Genomic DNA, 17,922 nt, shown 5'->3' on the forward strand with positions numbered 1-17,922 from the left:
ACCTGCACCAAGCGTGATCTTTTAAATGTGATTCCCTCGGGTAGTAAGGGCATGTGAATCAGGAATTTCTCTATGTCTAGGTCTTTGGTTATCTTCACTTTTCCCTTACCTGGAGGGATATAGTCCAGCAACTTGGAGCTAGGCTCCACGCCTTCAGCATCTATATCCTCTACGTTGTCTTAGGCCTCCAAATCTACCTCTTTTCCCTTATCCTTCACTCGTTGTTTATCTTTCTTCTAGGCCTATGTAGCAGAGTGATTCCTCGGTGACTCACGGAGTAGCATTGGCCTCTTCTTCTTGTATTTTTTGGGCTTTGGGGCTTCTCTCACTTGTGTCAGCTTCGATCGATGCAACCTTAGTGCCATAGGCACAGCAGCCAGAGCCTCCATGCTCACAACCTCTGGATCAGCTCCCTTAGAGGCAATAGTTCCTCTAGTCCTTGTTGTTTCGCCTAGTCCAAACATTATGCTGAGAATATACTGATGGGTATCCTCACGTAATTTATCAAATACAGATCTAGCAACTAAATCTGTGAAAACCTGAGGATTCATGAAAGATGGACAACACAGTGCAGAAATTCTAAGGATTTAAAGTGTTCTTTGTTGGATGGCCACATGTAATTTATAGGCGAATTTGAATTCAAATTCGAGTATTCCCCCAAAATCTGTCCATAAATGTTGATTTGGCAGCAAATCTTCAAAGATTTCGGCCTTAAATTCCTTAAATGTCACCCCCCTGCTCCTCTTAATCATCTCTCTACTATTAAATCATGAACAATGACTATAATGGTCCTCATAGTGTAGCTCTCTTCACGCATCTACTGACACGGTGACATCACCTTCCTTCGCGCAGCCCCTCTGTCACGTAATTTCACCTATCGGGCAGTGTAGTTTATAGTCGTGTGCTCCCTTACAGCTGCTAGGAGAGCTAAGGTTGTCTTGCTGCCATGTAGTTATTGGGCTAGATCCCCTGTGTATGGCTTCAACTGGATTCCATTTACGCTTCCCAGAAATGGTTCTCCATTCAATTTTGCAAGATGAACTGCGCCACCATCTGTAATTTCTTTGATGACATATGGCCCCAGCCAGTGCATCTAAAACTTTCCTGGAAACTTAACAAACTTGCTATCATATAATAAAACCAAGTTATTTTCCTTGAAGGTGTGGCGTTTGATGTGCCAATCATGCCAAGATTTTTCGCGTTCCTTCTGAACCTGTTGATTGAATCTAGCCAGAAACCTACTTCTTTGAGCTCCATTAGCTACGTGAACTGTTCTTTTAAGGCTCTGTGGTCCACCATTCCTGTGAAAGATGCTATGCATAGATTCAGTATGATATATTCCATCAAAATTATAGCCTCTACACCATAAACAAATCAAAAAGGTGTCTGACTTGTTAGCTTTTTCCAATTAGTTCTGTATGCCCATAACATCGCTGGTACGCGCATGTCCCAATAATTTCACTGTGTGTTGCAAATATTCTCAACACATTCTCCAATATCTTATTGAAAGTCTCAATTGTTCCATTGTCCTGAGGGTGATATGGCATACTCTTCTGATGGTAAACATGGAACTATATTGTCAACGCATTGATTGTTTCATTGAGAAAATGTCTACCATGATCACTCATCAATATCTTCGGGCAGCCAAACCTAGTCAACACATATTCAAAAAAAAAAGTTGTCGTTGTTTCCCCTATATAGTCTTTCATAGGCTGTGCCTTTTCCCATCTCGTCAAATATTTTGTCGCAGTGATAATTTAGTGCGCACCCATTTTCTTTCCTAGGGGCTGAATCGTTCCTACAAAATCAATTGCCCATTTCTCTAATGGCTACAATGACACCTGTAGATTTAGTGGCAACTCATCCCTTATTGATGGCCTACCCATCCTCTGAAATGCATCACATGCCTTACAATATGCTTTAGAATCTTTATGCATCGTCGGCCACCACAACCTAGCACGCAAAACCTTCTGCATTGTTGCTTTCCCTGCATAATGTCCTCCCGCAGCTCCCCCATGAGATTCAACAAGGATATTATTTCATTCAAAATCAAGCACATATCATCGAAGTATTTCATCCGATTCCATTTTAAACAAATATCCAGAAATTACAGAGAAATTTTCCACGCACACTACCAACTCCTTTTTTTGCTAGTTGGTGTATCCTTCTAGAGCTGTCCCTATAGTCAGAAAGTGGATAATATCTACGCAGTGGTTATCCGCTATGTGAACCGCAAAGAGCTACATGTCGGGAAGCCCTTCCTCCAAATTAGTAGGCTCCTCTCCTATCTCAATATTCGACATATGGTCAGGGCTTGCATTCAGCCTTCTTGGCTTCACAATTACTTCAAAATCATATTCTTGGAATAACAATATCCATCTGCATATTTTCCCCCCCCAACACAGGCTTATTGACTAGGTACTTCAAGGCAGGGTGGTATGTGCACATCTTGAAATGTCCACCCAATAGATAGTGCCAGAGCTTTTGGAGTGCATCTACCATAGCCAATCCTTTGCGCCCTGTGCTAGAGTAATTCTTCTCAGCCTTTGACAATTTTCTTCTTGCAAATTCTATAGGGTGATCTAATTCTCCCTCGCCATCCTACATTAGCACTACTCCCAATGAAATACATGAGACATAAACATGTACATGAAATTCTTTCTTCTAGTCTAGGAAGACCAAGATTGGTATGGTAACCATTTTTTCCTTTAAGATATTAAGACTGTCTGGACATCCTTCATTCCAACAGAATGTAGCATCCTTCTTTAGAAACTTTTCCATGGGTGCGGTAATATGAGCATAAGCCTTGATGAACATTCGATAATACCTGGTATGGCCCAACATTACGTGTAGCTATTTAACACTCCTTGGGCTTCCAAATTAATTATTACTGTGATCTTGGCATAGTCCACCATGAGTCCTTGCCTGCATACCACATGACCCAGCAAAATCCCAAATGGGACAAAAAATAATCACTTCTTCAGGTTCAATGCAATCTGATAACTTCGGCACGTATCCAAAATTAAGTGCAAACTTTCTACATGGCACATGACTAGCCCAAAAACTGTCCAATCATTGAAATAGACCTCCAAGAATTTATGAATGAACTCTTTAAGCATCACAATGACTACGCGAGAGAATATTGTCAATGCATTCTTGAGTCCAATAACATTAATGTATACTGGAAACACCTGATTCTGTCATGAAGGTTGTCTTACTCTTGTCTTCTAGCACAATCTTGATCTGATGGCATCCAAAGAATCCATCAGCAAACGAATAGGCCTCCTGTCATCCAACATTTTCATACTTCATCAATAAATGTGTCAGAAAGGGATCATGGACATAGTCATCGTTAAGCTTTATGAGATCTACGTAAATCCTTATTTTTTCCTTCTGTTTATTTTCCTAGACTACCATTGGACTCACCCAGTTAGATTCCTCAACTAGTTTGATAATACCTTCTTCAAGAATCTTATCCAACTCTAAGCGGACCTTTTCCTTGTATTTGGGATTAAGGCAATATGGCCTTTTCTTAACGGGCTTCGCGTCCGATTTCAGAGTTATTTTCATCACTCCAAAATTGCCTATGATGCCTTTCAAGTCCAAAAATTTCGTAGGGAATAAATCTTGATATTTGTGGAGCAACTCAGCGACTTTATCTACTATAGCATCATCCCAATAATCCCTAATCTTCGCAAATTTTGGCTCCGCCTCTGTGCCAATTTTTACTTGCCTATTTTTCAATAGTGCAGTGATGTCTGGATTCTCTATCTGGAATCCCTCAACCTCACAGTGGCCTTCTATTTCGGGGATGTTAATAATGCTTGGATCCTCATCCTCTCTTTCAATAGTCATATTATAGCATTCCATCGCATGCCGCAGCTAGGTGCTCCAATCTGGTTGAATCAATTACAAAGGATCATGTGGTATTCAGAAGATCACTTGCTTAACCTACTGCAGTGCTTCATCAATGCTTTCGAATCCATCTTCAAAGCTAAATGTTCTCACGAAACCTTCTCTTAAGACATCCCACCCCATGGTGCCATGGAGAAGCTATGTTTCCAAATATCAATTCATAGGGATTATGTCCAGGGTGTGATAGAATAAATGCACCCATTTTGGTTGTGGCTCTATTCCATAAACCTTAGTCCATTTGGCCAAATGATTGTGCGGATCATTCCTCCCATCATACTTCTCAGTCACCGGTACTTTAGGCCAACCAAATTGCATTCTCATCATCCTTCTGTAATCACACCACTCATCAAAGTTGTCTTTGTGCGTACCCCACCACCAAGTGGGCATAGCGCATAGTGCCCAGTCCAACACCTGAAATAGGTAATCCTATGGAAATTTTCTTTCAAAAGCATCCTAAAATTTATCCATGTCAGTTAAACCATCATAATAAGGAAAAAAAATTACCTCTAATGACACACACTACAATGATTTTGTCATCATGTTGTAGTGCAGTGTGGATACTTCATGCAGCCTATTTTGCCAATGTTCCAACTCTTCATCTAAATCCAAGGTACAGGAACTTTTGTGGTCCCATGCAATTCGTACACGAGTTGTCAGATTAACCCAATCTTGGTCTCGTGCTGTTATCTTATAGATCTAACCCAAATCATCATCACTCCCCTCATAGTCACGAACCGGTTTAGTATAATGCAATCCTTCTGCAAGGTCCAATGGTACTGGAATGCATAGCAGTTTTCTTTCAAATGACATTGTCTGCTTCTTCAAACTGATGAATCAATTCATCTCGATAGCCCAATCGATTCCCAGGAGCGCGGGGTATGGATTTTTATCATCAATAATCTCTATTACTTCAAAATCAACAAGCGTGCTCGCACCTTGTATATCTATGGTAACTCCCTAAAAACATCCCATAGGGATAATCTTTTGTTGGTTTTCCATCCTCAGTTGAATCAAAGACAATTGCAGTTCGGGTCTCCCCATTCTCTCCCAGGTTTTTTTAGGCAATACGTTCACGTCAGACCCCAAATCCATAATAACTTGATCCATCTCATAATCTCCTATTTGCATGGTAAGCCTCATTTCGCGCCCTGTTCTTGCCTTATGCTTACCAATATTACTGGCTACCCACGATCCATCAAGAGCATTATCCTTACCGGCAAACTTGTTTGTCAACTCTTGTATCCCCTTCACAGCCTTGTTGTAATGTAGTAACTTCATACAAGTTTCGAAGAATGTGGTAAGCACAGAGGGGTCAACCTCTGTAGGTGCACTGGTATCTGGCAGTTTGTTTTGACTCCCTGAGGTAGAGGCTTCAATGAATATTTTCTTTTCTTCCATGAATATTTCCTTCGCACACTCCAGATCAAACCCAACCTCCTTTTCTAGGTGCTTGCAGACCCATCCACCTTCTTCAGGTTGCTTTCCCTTATCATCACTAGTAGCGATCCTGCTTCACAGTACAATATTCACATTTGGGTCCTCTTCACAGGCTTCGGCCCTCATCATCTGTAATTTCTGGGTAGGATGCTAAGGATGTGCCTTCTTCTCCTACACCTTGGCCATCAGCACAAGACATTCTTCGATTGTGTGGTCAAACTAAGTATAGTATTAACATGATGGGCCTGTCTGATTCATACACTCCCGTGCGTAGTGTCCCAACATTTTGCGATTATAACAAATGAATTTCCCCCAACCCCTGCCAGGTCACCCTCCTCTTTGGCCTCATCTGCACCCCTGATATCCTCAATGCATTCCCCCATTTCCCTCATCCAGAGGCCGAGTTTCTTCTTGCATTAGATACGTAGGTGTCCTTTTCATCATTAATTCATAGCTCTGATAATGGCACTCATCGTGGCCCACCGACTTGCAGAAATTGCAAAACATATGTTGTGGCATATTTACAAATTTTTGCAGCAAATGACAATTGTTTGTTACATGTTTTCCAGCTAATTGACAAATATCACACCATAGCATGGGCCCTGTACTTTCTCCTGCTGGAGCTTCCTACCTTAGGGGCATAGGCCCCCCCAGGTAATGTAATTCATGAAGACAGGGTAGTGATCTTTATCATACCCCTAGTTTTTACACTTGAGACAACAAACTTCTTCGCGTACCTCCAACTGAGCCGCTTTTTCCTTTTTCAAGCTTTACAATTCCAAGAAAATGTTTTGTAACTCCATGTGAATCTATTGAACTCCCAAAGAAGCATCTTGAATAGGTGTTTCATGCAATCTCATCACAATTTCTAGGGCTTCCTCCTAAGTTCCTATCTTTTGTTGTGATAGAGCAACCCTTAGGTGGTGCAGGAGCGAGGCTACAAACGATTCGCGGTGCTCACTATCTGTTATAGACATTTTTGGACCCTACAACCCCAAGCATGAAATTTCCATAAACCAAGGGCTCCTAAGTCCCTAAAAGTGTTGTTCTAACCCCTAAAGGAACAAGATCAATAAATTACAGCTTCTCCCAGAAGTTCTCCATGAGAAACTGCTCAGAATTGGTCAAAACAGGATCATTGCAGCTGCTCCACTGGCTAGGTGCGTTGCATCTCACCCAAATACACTGTGAGGGTGTGTTTCATTTCAAAAGTCCCTTCTGTGGGGTGCGATGGGTGAGAAACAACAAATGGCAGTGTCATTCCGCGAGGTGGAGAGGCAATGGAAGCTTCTAGAATCTTCTCCTGTGACACTTGCCTCACTGAATTCGACCAAGGATGAGTAATAGACCCTCAGTCTCCAAGTGGAAGCAAGAACTATCAGAGAGAAGACACTAATCAAATCACAAGCTGACTCATCCCCCTTACAGATATCTATATATGGATCCCTCATCCCAGAGATCCAGAGGCTGGAATTTTGCATATTGTAAGGAATTGTTGTTGGTTTTCTGAGACAAACATCAGATTGTTGGGTGATCTAAGCTTTTTTTGAGGTGAAGAGGGGCTTCTTTGCTGGGAGGTTGATGCTGGGTCAGAACAACCGGTTGTAACTCCTCTTGGCTCTTTTCTTGTTTATCAATAAAAGTTGTTTGAGTTTTCCTCCATGCTTTTGTGTCATTGATGCTTGTTACATTTGTATGGTCAATTTACATCTGACCCTAGATTGTTTATGATTATAGATCTATGTCTTTGTATAGTGCTATGCTTTTGTGATCTTACAGGTACTTTGTGAAGCTGGGCGTGCAAGGGAGCAGGTAGCTGAGGACTATCAAAGAAGAGAGGGATCAAATCAGGAGTTTGGCGCAAGACAGAGGTTGGTCTTTCTGTTCCTCTCTATCTATAATTGATAAAGGAAAAACAAAAGTAGCTTTTCTCTGTTTGTTTCTAAGGCAGCTGTCACACCTTAGTGGGATAGAGCAGCTCTAAATAGACACTTTTCCCTGTAACAAAATGACGACTCCACTAGGGAACTAATTAGTTTGTTTGTTTATCATTCTTTGTTGTCTATTTCATAAACTTACAAGTAGCATTCGAACTGCATTTGCCATAACAAATGCAAAGTATACAACTGCTACTTCAATCCATCTACTGGATCTGTTTATGATTTAAACAACTGATTCACAAACTATCTGATTGCCCTTGTGATAGCTCTTAGATCCTCCTTAGATCTACCCCTGATTGTTGCATTACTGATTGCTTTTTGCTCGGCCAAAACCCAAGAACTGAACTGCAAACTGTGACCCGGAACCCGAACGGAGTCTCGTTTCTGGCCCAGCAAAGGTACTGTTCAGAGATTCTGAAATTCAGTGCACTTCCCGAGTGGGCAACCTGCGCTGCATTTCAGATTCTCTGTGTTACAGGTGCGCTGATTAGACTAGCTCTGTGCAACTATGGCTTCTGTGATTCATTCTTTTCAGCTCTATTCTTGAATTTTGCTGCCTGTGATTAGTATATGTCTGTTTGAAACTCCTTTTCCTTGCTGTTATTCCACCTCCTTTGTACAAAAGAACTGTAGATGTTTTTGTGTGTTTGTTGAGTCGTTTACAGTTCTCCTTTACAAAAGTAGCGTAATTGTACTATCGTCCTTTGATTTGAATTTGTCGCAAGTGTCGATTTCGATCGTAGGAAAGAGTTTGATTGCTGTTGATGGTTGATTATCCTGTTACTATTGCTTTTGGTCTGAATTTGTAACTTTCTAGTGTCAAAAACAAGTATTCAGTTCAAAATCGTAAAGTGTTGTGATCATCTCCATTTTTGATTTCGAAAAGAAACTTGTTGATATTTGTCGCTTGAAAAGAAATTCAGATTTGTGCATCAACTTTCTTTTTAGCATTCATATATTAAGAAAGTGGAAAACAAATACATGCATGTGCATTTGCATATAGACAGTCTGATTGGCTTGATTTAGGAAAGTGCATTTAGAGTGTGCTCTTTGCTCTTTGTGAAAAGATTCTGTCTTTCTTTTCCCTAGTAGCTAGGATTTTCATTGCATAAAAAAGATAAAAAGTTTGTTTATCATCTTACATTGCATTTTAGGAATTACATCTACATCTCGTGGTGAACCCAAAAGGAAAACTTCATAAACAAGATCAACTTAAAACAAATTCAATGAATCTAACAACGCTTTGGAACTTAACGCACAACATTTAGAAGTCTAGGCTAGAGACATATTTCGGCGTTGTAAAGCCTGGTAACTGTTGTTCTCACTGATGGTTGGGTGATTCCTCCACTTTGAGACGATAAGTGCCAGTACGGACTTGTGCTCCCACGTACCGTCGAGTATATTTTGGGAGACCCCAATAGGCTTAATCCTTTATCCATAGGAAACCGTGTCTGCCACCCTATCGATCGCAATGCACTGAATACAGCATTCGGGAAGATTGACTGCCATACCGTAAAAAGTATTCTACAGTTTTATGATTGGTTTGGTAATCCCTCTACCTAGATTTCCAGAGCAGCCCCTTTCGTTCCTTTTCAGACTCCTTAACAGAAAAGGTCCATCTGAGCACTTGTCACTTCATGCTCATTAAAAATCGAAGGCGACTAGAGTCATCTTTTGTTTTTTCTCGACTCTTAAAAACTGAAAAAACAAGTTGTGTCAAAGCGTCTAAAATTTATTTTAAACGAAATAATCATCACCTTTCCCTCGTTGGTCTTCGAAATTAGTCTCCCTTCATCGCAAGTTCTTGTAGAATCGCTAGGAAATCTTTTGGATAGACTAGATATGTCTGAACATCCGTCGACATCTAGGACTGTGTCATCCGACACAGCAGCAACAGAACCTCCTGCTGCTACTCCAACAATGTTCGCTGGTATACCATATGTCCCAGCAAGTTATCAACAACAAGCCAGAGTCCAATCAGGGACTCTTTCGACGACATGGTCTGTTCCTATTTCTTCATCTGGATTATCATCTAGTATTTCTTATGTTGAAACTCAACAAATTGATCCAATGTGTCTTCAAAGGCCAATTTACCCTTTAAGTACTGGATTGCCACCATATGGAGGGCAATATGCCTTTTCATTGTTCCCTCCCGGAGAACAACCATATGGGAGTTTACAACAAAGTTCAGGCCAAACTGGAATTACATCCAGTGGTTGGATACCAATACTGCCTCCACAACCAAGGGTTGTATATTCAATGCAACCAGTCCACCCTGTGTCGAATATTCCCACTATACCTGCTGTGGTGACTGCGTCACAAGTACAAGCGCTACCTGTTGTATGTCAACCCCAAGTTTCTCAGGTTGCAATACAACAGCCTCTTGTCTCAACAACTCAATCACAACCTCAGGTTAGTGCCTCCTTATCTGGAGCGACTTAGGCTCAAACAAGTACTATGACTCCTCATCTTGGTCAATCATCCAGTATTGGGCAACAGCAAATGGTCCAACAACCATGGCTGGTTCAATCTCAACAATCGCCATTCCAGCAATTATATCAAGGACCTGAGCAACAAGTCTTTGTAAGTAATGGGCAACCGCATTTCCAAAGTGGTTATCAACAACCATATTATAATGGTTATGCCCATCAACCTTGTCAAAGTTGCCAGCATCAAATACATTATGCTGGTATGCAAAGACCCACTGCTTAGGCGATTCCATCTTATCCTAGGTATGCTTCGCCTAACCTGAATCAACAGTTTCCATTTGTAGCAACTCTAGAATTACCAGATCTAAACCGGCTGACGAATGATCCAATTGCTTATGCCCCTTGGTGGCCGGTGATTCCGCATAAACTTTCATCAGATATTCCTAAATTTAATGGAAATCCGGTGAATATCCGTCGAATCATGTGATGACATTTCATCTGTGGTGTTCATCAAACACCCTGAATGATGATTCGATTAGGCTTCGCCTTTTCCAGAGGACGTTAACTGGTTCAGTAGCAAAATGGTATATCGAGCTACCCAGAGCTTCGTTTGACAACTTCAGTACCCTAGCCACAACCTTGTTAACCCATTTTCAGTTACCGATAAGGTACGAAATAGGAACAAAACTTCTCACCAATTTCAAGCAAACAACGGCCACTCACATATCCGATCATATTCATGAGTGGCGACGTCGTCGTAGAATGGTAAAAACGTATGTTCCTGATCAACTTTTAGCTGAATGGTTTATTAAGTCATTATTACCTTCCATTACAGAAGATGTGGCAAAGGAAGGAGTCGTCACTGAAGAGCAAGTTATTGCTCGTGCACAATATGTAGACTTGATCTATACTCAGTCTGGGACGCTCTACGATAAAATACCTGATGCTCCTAGACCGGAATTTTCCGTTCCTCCTCCTCCTAAATCAAACAATGACTCTCATGCCGGCAATGGTGTGATTGGCGCAACAGACACGAAATCGACAAAGGCTACCTATAAAAAGGCCCGTAAGATTTCCAGTCAAAATGAAAATGAGGAACTTCTTGCCTCAGAAGTAAATGCCGTGTCGACCAACAAAGGCAAAAAACTGAAGCAACCAGGGGGCAAGAAGAAAAAGAAAGGGAGAAAAAAGAAGCAGGATGAGTCATCTCCTGAAAAACCTTCTGCAAACCCTTCTGGGCAAAGGAAACCCCCTGTGGGGTGTCATATATGCGATGAGGATCATTGGACGAGAGATTGTCCACATATAGCTGAAGTTAAGAAACCCTTTAAGAGTTCAAAAACCTCAGCGGTATTGACTAATCCGTTTCCAAACCCGGGAACCAAACTGGTTGCTAATCAAAATGCTTCCTGATCCCAAGTGCTTATGTTGTCTATCTCAAAGCAGCAAAATAATGCTTTGACAAGGAATAAAGATTACGGGAATCCACAGCTGTCGAATAACAAGGCTAATGAACAACCTAGTAGTTCGAAAACAACTTTGACCAAAGTTGTGTCACCCATCATTCCTGAACCAACGATAAAGTCGCCAAAGGGAGTAGTACACAAATTGACATTTAATCCTAGTGCAAAAGTAGCACAGAATTATAATATTATAGAGGACCTGGCCCAATCGCCGTCCGCTATGTCGACACTTGAGGTACCACAAAATTGCCCCTCCCAAAAGCAAGCTTTATTATCAGCAATAGGTGGGATTGACCCAATGGATTCCAATCTTGTGGCCTTTGATCATAAAGGATATGATCCTCAGTTACCAGCTCAACTAGCTTTCCTTATTCAAGTGAAATCCCTCAACAAAATTGTTCATCAAACAATTATTGATGAGGGGACATCTACATGTATTATGTCGATGAGTTGCTGGAAAAATTTAGGCTCACCACCCTTGTCGAGATCGTCAATGACGTTAAAAGCATTTGATGGATGATCATACACTCCATACGGCATTTTAAGTAACTTGCAAGTTGAACTGGGGGGCAAAACAGTAGAAATAGATGTTGAAGTAATCGACGGAAACCTCGATTACAACATTCTACTGGGAAGGCCCTGGATATATGCCATGGCCGCAGTTGTGTCGACGTACTTCAGGAAGATTTCATTTCCCTTTCAAGGAGGAATTACAATCGTCGACCAACAAACATTTCTCCCCAACAGTTCACAAGTTACGGGAAGCATTCCAATGATCCATGGAAGCAATCATTCGCTTCAAAATATTGGAGTAGGCCTCCTAAAAGACCCTACCTTAATGGGTACTTTTGCCCTACCGCCTCAAAGTAATCTGGCGGAAGTGGCCACAGTGGAAACCTACAATATGAAATCTTCTATATCTAATGGATTCAGAAGATTCCTAAACATTTTGTCAGCATGGATCATCGCCATTTTAGAAATATTGTAGCAATCAATTTTCTTGGCCTGGGGGTCAAAGCCAAATCAATGCCCATCGAGTGTTTGGATAGATAGGTCTAAGGAATATGGCACCTCTTCAGATCTTTTGTCGCATGTACATTCTACAGACGAAGGAATCATTCAATCAATGATGATAGGAGAGGCACCATGGGAAGATTACCACCATCGCTCCCATCTTCCAGATTACCACGAAGATTATTCCAGCAACCTTAATCATCCATCAATTTTTGATTTTTTATCGAATACTGTAAATACGGTGGATTCCGAGGACGGTTCTTATCTCATGTCGACCTCATTAAAAAATGAAACAAGGAGTCATGAGGACAGATCTTTTACTGTGTCAACCTCATTAAAAAAAAAATGAAACAAATCCCCTTTCCAAATCTCAAAGGTAAACCTTCATTCCAACCACCGAGTTGAATGCAATGAAGCTTGGGGGGCATGCACCTCGATTTGCGTTATTATGCTGGGGGCATGCAAACTTATCATGAGCAGTGTTACTGCAGGGTTCAAGCTCGTTAAAAAATAAACCCGCCACGAGCAGTGTTACTGCAGGGTTCAAGCTCGTTAAAAAATAAACCCGCATCGAGCAGTTTTAGCACATAGTTCAAGCTCGTTAAAAAATAAACATAAGACATGAGCAAATGTTTCCCCCCGCATTTAAGCTCGTTAAAAAATGAACTATTCCCTGGTAAATAACCATCGTGAATGTAGTACTTCAGCCATTAAAGCCTTGGTCGTGTTTGCACCGTCACCTCCAATTTTTCATTGGCCGATCATTCACCTCCATTTGATTGTTTACCCATTTTGAGGAACAGTTGCGAAGAGTGATTTCACTAGCCATCCTTGTGACACTTCCATGATTGGAAAATTCCAAACCTTACCTGGAATCAGCTGCTACCCGTTTTATGACTCGTTCCTCAAAAGACGAGTCTCCTTTAAGCTATTTTCAACTGACTCGTAAAATATGAAAAGATTGCCGAGCCATTGGCCTCTCCAGCTCGTTAAAGGGACAGGAAGTGCTATCCCTCCTCTAGATTTTTAATTTTTTTGGACTTGAGGGATTATTACACAAAATGATCAAGCGCTTGTTTTGTTCGGCTCGTTAAAAGTATCGAAAATTCATCCCTTCTGTATTGTTTTATACTTTTTCGGACTTAAGGGATTAGGTGACGAAAAAGGAATTTTGGAGTTACCTTTACGTCCCTTTTCAGACTCTCTAAAATTGAAAAGGATCGAGTTATCTTTGTCGTTAAACTCGTTAAAAAGATTAATAGCGACAAACTTGTCTATAGACAAGAACGAGTTTCACTATCGCTAGGCTCGTTAAAACATAGCGATAGGTTTGCCCAAAGGGAAAATTATAGAACAAGCATATGTTATCCTCCTCAAGTTTCACAAAAATAAAGAGATACTGGTCAGCAATGACTGGGGAAAATTGGGAAGAAAACTTAAAGAAACTTTGTTGGTAGCAAGTCGCTCTTGAACATGACACTTCCACTCCGTGTCCGAGTCGGGTTGGGTTGTTTCATTCACCGGTCACATCACCATGATCACACCATACCATCCACATTTGGGGTTAATGCTACCAATCCATCACATCAGTGTCACCGATATGTTCAAGAGAAGTCATTCAGAGAGTCCACCTGTGTCTCACCCACTATCATACATTATACTCCATTCTTTCATGACCGCCACCCTGAATCTTATATCACCATATCGTTTTCACCTCCATTAAAATCATTTTCTCTGTTCCGTGTCATTGATGTGGGATTCATTAAGGCCCTCCTGTGACAGATCACTTCTTGTTGACATCAGCTCATTATCTAAGAAGTTGATCTAGGAACACCCCATTCAGTACTTTGAAGCTTGCATGTCTCAATGGCAAGTTTCTCACTTCCAGCGACATGTTTACATCAATGGCCTTCGGCCGAAATATTTTGCGTGGTGTTCGACGCCAAGTCCTTTATTCACACCACATGAATTGTACTGCAGTACCTTGAGGGTCATTATCATTATCGGTGATTCGTCTCACGCTTGTTAACAATTTACATCATTGATTGGTAATCAAGCGATGTCTTTCCATGTTCGACTTCAGAACATTTCTCACATGGATCGACTTGTACTTGAGTGAAGATCGGACGAGATTGAAGACCCCTGATCTAGTTTCATCCATCTGGGCTACGATATATATTCAGGGAAATAAAGACATTAAATGTACATCATTGCTGCACAGATAATCATCCACTCAAAAGGATGATGGCTCTATCAGAATCATTAGTCTACACTCAGACGATTGTCTGTCCTATGTACATGAAAATGAATTTATAAAGCTGAGCATGGGAATGCCCACCTCAGCTAGATCATGAAAATATTATGAAGATAATGTATTGTATTGTATCTTATTACAGGTCTCCTCCCAGCATTGAAATAACTTCGGATCCTCATAATAAAGCATTTCACCCGACAATAACCGCTTCATACTTTAGGGGGCAACTGTTATAGACATTTTTGGGCCCTACAACCCCAAGCATGAAATGTCCATAAACCAAGGGCTCCTAAGTCCCTAAAAGTGTTGTTCTAACCCCTAAAGGAACAAGGTCAACAGATTACAGCTTCTCCCAGAAATTCTCCATGAGAAACTGCTCAGAATTGGTCAAAACAGGATCATTGCAGCTGCTCCACTGGCTAGGTGCATTGCATCTCACCCAAATACACTGTGAGGGTGTGTTGCATTTCAAAAGTCCCTTCTGTGGGGTGCGATGGGTGAGAAATGACAAATGGCAGTGTCATTCCGCGAGGTGGAGAGGCAATGGAAGCTTCCAGAATCTTCTCCTGTGACACTTGCCTCACTGAATTCGACCAAGGATGAGTAAGAGACCCTTAGTCTCTAAGTGGAAGCAAGAACTATCAGAGAGAAGACACTAATCAAATCACAAGCTGACTCATCCCCCTTACAGATATCTATATATGGACCCCTCATCCCAGAGATCCAGAGGCTGGAATTTTACATATTGTAAGGAATTGTTGTTGGTTTTCTGAGACAAACATCAGATTGTTGGGTGATCTAAGCTTTGTTTGAGGTGAAGAGGGGCTTCTTTGCTGGGAGGTTGATGCTGGGTCAGAACAACCAGTTGTAACTCCTCTTGGATCTTTTCTTGTTTATCAATAAAAGTTGTTTGAGTTTTCCTCCATGCTTTTGTGTCATTGATGCTTGTTACATTTGTATGGTCAATTTACATCTGACCCTAGATTGTTTATGATTATAGATCCATGTATTTGTATAGTGCTATGCTTCTGTGATCTTACAGGTACTTTGTGAAGCTGGGCGTGCAAGGGAGCAGCTAGCTGAGGACTATCAAAGAAGAGAGGGATCAAATCAGGAGATTGGCGCAAGACAGAGGTTGGTCTTTCTGTTCCTCTCTATCTATAATTCATAAAGGAAAAACAAAAGTAGCTTTTCTCTGTTTGTTTCTAAGGCAGCTGTCACACCTTAGTGGGATAGAGCAGTTCTAAATAGACACTTTTCCCTGTAACACTATCTGTGAGATTCATATTAGCTTCATGGATTTGGCACTTCAGTCTTTGGTCTAATTCCCAAGGCGTTTTACTAGGCCTCATCATGATTTCCTTGAATCCAATTACTAACCACGATTCATACTTAGGCTTCCTGAATTCTATGTTTAGAGCGGTCTGAGTATCTACTAATGATGCCAGTGGACTATTGGTGCAATACTTAATGTACCATGTCAACGCATGATCCTGCAAATTGATAACCAACTGTGCTTTTTTCATATTATCATCTGTAATTTGTTGTGTTGTCCATACATCCCTTGTAACAAATCAAAACTGATTGAGATCGTCACTTCCTAAGCCCTTGAAAATTGGCAACTTTGTCATATTCGACATGTTGACTAACAACGGAGGTGGTGGTGGTGTGGGTGAAGGTGTATATTGTGGAGGTTAAGGTGGAGGTGGTGTGGGCAGATGAGGTATCCATGGAAAACCCTGGCTTATCAACTGGATAGCGCTATGCGGTGAAGCCTGTGCTACTCCCTCGTCATCACTTGAAGGAAGTCCAATCAATGGACTATATTCAAGACCTGTTCTTCCTTGATTTCTAAAACTTCCTCCACTTCACGTAGATCCAAACATCAAGGTAATGGCATAACCCACTTTTCACAGAAGAGAATTTTAATCTAAGTATTCAAAGATCTCAAGTACTTACCTCGTGGTCCCTTAAAGAAGTGTCACTCTGCTTCATTGTAACTTATGGAGGTATCAACCACAAACTCTGTAAAAAATACTCCATTGACTCGATCAAGCCAGTGATCAACAATGTGTGCCATCTTATCTTGAGAATCTTCCAACCTCCACATGAACTCCGAGGTCCACACTATTGAACCATCAAGCCTCCACCTTCCTTGGCTGTCCGCCAATTTAGCCATCCAATCTTATAGTTCAATCAACAAGGTGTAGAAGAAGATTTCGTGTATTTTTGTCTAAAAGTATCTGTCCAACCATTATTCTTTTGTAAAGCATGGATTACTATTTTCTTGCACCGCGAATTTATGGATATTTCTATCCAACCACTTCTCAATTTCCTTCTTGGTCGGATTCCATTGATGCGACATCACACATCTCTTTATGCAGATCCTAGTCCTAGTAACAGAACCATTTGTTCGCTTAGGGGGTATTGACCTAGGTTCAAAGTTAGTTGCACCAAACAAATCCCTACACTACTGGCCATTATGGCATCAATCCATGATGCACAGATTGAAGTCTCACCCAAAGCAATATGGGGGGATGCTGGAACCAAGTTTCTGCACCGAGAGGTCAGTATCATGTCTTTTTGATGACCTAGATCTACCTTCGCACAGACCTCTATAGTCTCGTAGCCCATAAAGTGCGGTTATGGGTGCCCTTTAAACCCCCTGTTAACTACGTGGAAAGAATATAGCACAATCCAACATTCTCCCACTTCTTGTTTTCTTTCCACAGGGGGCCACAAGAGAGCTTAGTCATTTTCCCAGCTCTGAAATGCCCATTATCTCTCTACACCAAGAGAACTTCTTAGTGCTCACAGATTTTGTTAACACATCTGCAGTTTCTTCAAAGTGTCCACCTTTACCAGCAACACCTTTTTTTCTTCTATCATATCCCTCACAAAGTGATACTGAACATCAATATGTGTTGTCTTTGAATGATATGCAGGGTTCTTTGCCAAGAAAATTGCACTTTGGCTGTCACAGTCTATCCTTATAGCTTCCTGTACTAACCCCATACTTGAACACAATCTCTGCAACCAAACTGCTTCCTTGCTTGCATGAGTGGCTGCCATGTATTCTGCCTTTGTAGTTGATAGTGCCACTACAAATTGTTTCTTACTCATCCAACTGACTACACCTCCAAATAGGTTAAACACATACCCACTTGTAGATATTCTCTGATCCAGATCCCCAACCCAGTCTGCATCAAAAAAGCCACAAATATCCAACACTTTGTCTAATCCTGGTCTTCCTTGGTAGCACAGACCATAATCACTAATGCCACGTAAATACTTGAAAACCCGCTTCACTGCTATCCAATGCTCCTTTCTTGGTTTTGACATAAACATGCTCAATACTCCCACTGCATGTGCAGTGTCTGGTCTAGTACAGACTATTGCATACATCATGCTACCGACTGCACTTGCATATAGAACATGGGACATGTCCTCTTCCTCTTCTTGTGTCATGG

Source organism: Pinus tabuliformis, chromosome 3_2 (genome assembly GCF_031772625.1).
Source record: "Pinus tabuliformis cultivar Carrire ecotype Pingquan chromosome 3_2, CPIR1, whole genome shotgun sequence".
NCBI lineage: Eukaryota > Viridiplantae > Streptophyta > Pinopsida > Pinales > Pinaceae > Pinus > Pinus tabuliformis.